We start from the raw sequence: 5,011 nt of genomic DNA on the forward strand, positions 1-5,011 counted from the left end.
TATTCTCAGGATCACTCACTCCTCTGCAGCTTCACTGGCTCCAACACACATGAGGACAGGACCTCACCACACCCTCAAGGGCCCCTTTGTGCTAAAGCATGTGGGGGACCCCCAAGTCTGCTGTACACTAGGCTAGATCTCCCAAAGTGGAGACAAACCATGCCTCCCTTCTTTCAGAACTCCTCAGGATCCTTCTTCCGACAACGTGTGTGGGACTCTTGAACAAGCACTTACATACTTACACATACGAACACATGCACGTTCACACATGCACACACGCATGCAGGCAAGAACAAGACAGCACTAGCTAGACTCCTCTGAAGAAAACATACATTTCCACATCCATACGAGGGGTACTTTTACTAAATGAAGGAGATCATGTTACCACTGTTCTGGATAAAAAAGTTCACTACCCACAAAAGGGGTTTTGGGTCTCCACAAATTGCCTGTGTCTGTTCTTGTCCTTAAAGATACAATTTAGATATGATTATCTGCCAAACTCACTAGCAAGTGAAATCATATTAAGGAAATGAGGAAATGTACCGTGTTACTGCCTGGATCCTGCTGGGCCTGAAGTCCTCTAGGCTCAGATATTCAGGTTCAAATACATTTCTCCCTCCCTCTTTTGTATTTGTTGAAGCCAGTGTGTGTTGGATCGTGCCATTCAAACCTAAAGTAAGTCCTGACTTTACACATTTGTGGGCTCAACATCTGTCTCCCATTTCTGATGACTACTCACGGGCCACACGACCACATAGGAAACATGAGACATCAAAGCACAGGAGAGCTTAGAGTTCATCAACGTAACCTCCTTCCTGGGAAGTCTGGGGAGCCTGTGGCCCAGAGAGCAAAAGGATTCATCTAGGCTACACAGTGATTTGAACCCCATTTATTTTCCTCTTTCATTTCATATCATTGAAGTTTCCTAAACTGAGCAATAACTTTAAAAAAAAAGATTTCAAGAAAATCACCTAAGAAGGCTGTTCAAATTAGAGATGCCTGAGGCCCTCCTTAGATACTGAGGATCAGGGGCTAGGAAATGGAGTTCCCTCCGGGGTGGTTGGCCAGAAATGGAAATGACAGGACTAGATGGCTCAGGGGTACCTTCTACCTTCAGTTTTAAGAGGTGTAACCCTCCACACCATTCTCCAGAGCCCAAGGTCAGCCCAGACATGACCCTTACAACCCTAGGTGATTATCCTGCTACATCTTGTTACATTCCCTCAGAAACCACGCAGGTTTCTGTGTTACTGCCCCCATTTCTTGGCCGAAGAGTGTGAGGCTCAGGAGGGGAGCATGACTTGCTCAAGGCCACACAGATGGGAAGGGGCAGAGCTGGAGAGTGAACCCAGTTCCTGATCTGCATCCTCTCCCATTGAGGTCGGCTGTTCCAGCTCACAGCCTCTGGGGGCAGCAGCTAGTCACATTCTTTGGCTCCATTGCCCAGCACCCAGCAGGTGCAGGCGAGTGTCTGGCCCTGGCCTTGGCACTGCAGGTGTCCTTTCACCACTGGTGCCTACGACAACCCCATGAGGGGGTTTAAAAAGCCCCATTTTTCCAATTGAGGGACCTGAGGTTGAAGGAAGGGAGGTGGCTCACCCAGGCCTCACAAGGGCAGGAACAGAGCATTTGGGTCCCCAGGGAAGGAATTTTCAGTCACATCACATTGAGGCCAGCTGGTGGGGCAGGAGAGTCCTTGGGCTAGAATATCTTGTTTATTCCTCGGCCTCTGCTCTTTGAGTTGGTTGTAACGCCTGGTTCATTGGCCCCGAGTCAACCTGGAACACAGTTCAGAAAACACACATGGCTGCCCTCTTGGCATCAGGCTGGGAGCATCAGTAGAGAGCTCAAGGTCACCCAGTGTCCATCTCCTCCGGTCGCCCACATGCACTTCAGCAGGGATCTGTAAGTCTGTCCTTCACATGAACATGGCCAGGGCAAAGGAGGGGTAGGGCCAGAGGCTTGGGGAGCTAGCTTTCCTTACAGTGACTGTGGTCCCACCATAAGAGCACAGAGCAGGGAGAAGGTAGAAGCCCAGGTGCCCAAGCCTGTGGCTGGGACATGGAGGACCCCGTCCAGCATGGCCTTGGGCTGATCAGCAGACCCCACTCCCTGGCTGTCTGTGCCCAGTTCTGCAAACATCTGAGGTCTCACTTGCCCTGGTTGTGGGCACAGAGCTGAGGGCTGTGCTCAAATCTTGTGAAGAGAGGTTTTCCCCTCTCAGGAACACAGCCCAGGGGGTCAAGTGTAATGTTGTGACCTCAGGCCCCATGTTATTTTCCAGGCCTCAGCTGCCTCATCATAATATAGGTAAATATCCCCGTTCCTGGATCCAGGTGGCACAACTGCAAGTTGAAAAGTTACTGAGTGGGTGGTGGTGAGACCTCGGCTCTGGGATCAGGCAGGCTGGGTTCGAATCCTCTATCTTTGCCTGTTGGTGGCTATGAGACCTGACAAAGGGGCTTCATCCACCTGAGCCTCAGGTTCCCTATCTGTGAAATGGGACCAATGGTGGGACTTTCCTCCAGGCATATGGTGAGGATGCAGTGGGGTGATGTGCACGGAGGGCTGAGCACGTGGTAGTGCCTGATCCGCAGTGTCACCAGTGATGGGGATGAGGATGATGATGGCTGGTTTCTGGTCACTTCGCTCCCCTCCACCTCAGGGCTCCCATGTGTACTGGCCCCACCCCACAGTGTTATGGAGGAGATTAAATGAGAGGATGAAGCTTCCAATATGTTTAATGCTTATTCAATGGCAACTGCATTTCTTCTTTTCGAGTGCAGTAAAGATCGGATGACCTAAAATGGGCTCAGGCCTCCAGTGTACCAGTGTCTGCACATTCTAACTCCCTTAGATGCTGGTGTCTAGCCCTTTGCGGGTGTGGTTCTTCACTGAGCCTCAGTTTCCCTTCTGGGGCCAAGCAAAGAAAGTCTGAGATCTATGGTCTCAAGTCTGACTCTGATTGATTGTAGGGACTAGATGGAGCATTCTGTCAAGAAACGCTCCCACGCAGCTCCTGGGTTCACAGGGAATAATTGATTAGTGATGCCTGCCAGAAGTGCAGGAGGGGAGAGTGGAGAAACTACATATTTGGCAGTGTGGGACCAGGTGATCTTTATAGGTCCCTCCAGCTGGTGATGGGCACATTGACACCACACGTTCGTGGAGGGTAGGATGTTGGGACCTGCCTCGTGCTGAGGGAAGGAGGAGGCGACCCTAAGCTGGGTCTGGCCTTGGCTCTGTTAATAACCTGGTTTGTGACCCTGAGCAAGATGTTCATTTTCTACCAGGGTCTCTGTTTCCTAACTACAAAATGAACAGAGGTTCCCTGCTAGACAGCTGACCCCTTGGGACTCTGAAATGTGGTTAGGAATGTATGGGGGGTACTTGCTACATTCCCACCAGCTGAGGTACCCTGTGCACTTTCTCTGAGCAGGAATCACAGCAGCTCCTAGGACACAGTGATACTGCCCCCTATTTGAGACCATGAGGGCCAGGACCACAGGGCATCAACCTCAGAGCCTGACACTGTAGATGCTCAATAAATATTGATTTCTGTCTGCAGAAGTGTTTTTCTTTGTTACCAATTAGTTACAATGTACACCTTAAAAATCCATGAATTTTCTTTATATCAGCACAAGAAGCGTGCTCTTAGAGTCAGCCTTGGATGTGCATGCCAGTCTTTTCCCTTGTTGGCTGTGTGACAGCAGGCAAGTGCCCTAACCCCTATGAGGTCTGGGTTTTTTAACCATAAAATGAGAACTAGACTATCCCCTACCTTAGAAGACCTGCTGGAGGGACTATGGGAGGAAATGTCGGTAGGGAGCTCAGCCCAGCCCTGGCTGGAGAAGTTGCTCCATGAAAAATAGCGATTATCATCATTACCATTACTGCAAAAAATAGTAGAGTGGTGCCCTAACACAGCATTTAGGACCCCATGAAAAATGAGATGGTGACAAGGGGCAGTGTGTGCAGCTCTCAAAAGCATGCTAGGCCTGGGCTCAAATCCTGGTTCTGTCACTTCCTAGCCTTGTGTCCTTTCCCTTTCAGAGACTCAGCTTCCTCTCCTGTAAAGTGGGCACAATGGGTGTACCTACCTCACTGAACAGGTCTGAAGTCTACACGAGTTAACATGTATAAACCCACACAAGCAGTCCCTAAAGATGTGCTCTTCTTGCTCTTCCACTGGAATAGGAGCCCCATGAGGCAGGGATATTGTCTGTTTTTTCCCTGATGTGTCCCCAGTGCCATAACAATGCCTTGTAATAGGAGCTGTTGAAGCCATGTTCCCTGACTTGTTTCTGTCGCTGTTGTTAAAATACACAGATCGGGGACCTTGCCCACAGGTAACTCTCTGAAGGAGAGCCATGTTGCTCTGTTTTCAAGTACTTTCCATGCACATCTGCCTCTCCCCAGACACTGGGCATTTTTCCTGCATTAGAACCCACCCCTCCTTTCTCTGAGGCCCCTTCCTGTTTTGCTGATGCCAGGTCTGTATAGTGGCTGAGAACATGGACTTGGCTGCTTCGGGGCTTCTCCCCTCAGCTGTGGGCCCCTCTATGCCTATTGTTTCTCAGCTCTGGGCACTAAAGCCAGGTTCAGTGCTTCTCCAAGCTGCTGAGTCAGTGCACTGATAGGATGCCAGTCTGGGGCCAGCACAACGCGGGATGCATATGTGTCCCTTCCCAACCAAACACTCTCAAGACCCTGTAGGGCCTGGGTATGGCACCCCAGAAAGGGCACTGTCAGTGGGCGGGGAGTTTGGTACACTCTGAGGACATCTGAGGGAGGTGCCTGCCCTCAAGGAGCTCACAGGCTCGTGGGGCAGAGAGGAATAGGAAAAGTGAGAGAGTGACTTCACCAAGATGGAATCATAGGTCATTCCTGACTTTACCTCCCTCACAAGAAGAACATATAACAACTGTTCAAGAACAAAATACCACCAAGAGACTCCTAGACCATGAGGGTGAGGCTGAAGCATCCCCTGCACCAGAGAGAACAAGGACAG

This window comes from Hippopotamus amphibius, chromosome 12 (assembly GCF_030028045.1).
Source record: "Hippopotamus amphibius kiboko isolate mHipAmp2 chromosome 12, mHipAmp2.hap2, whole genome shotgun sequence".
Lineage (NCBI taxonomy): Eukaryota > Metazoa > Chordata > Mammalia > Artiodactyla > Hippopotamidae > Hippopotamus > Hippopotamus amphibius.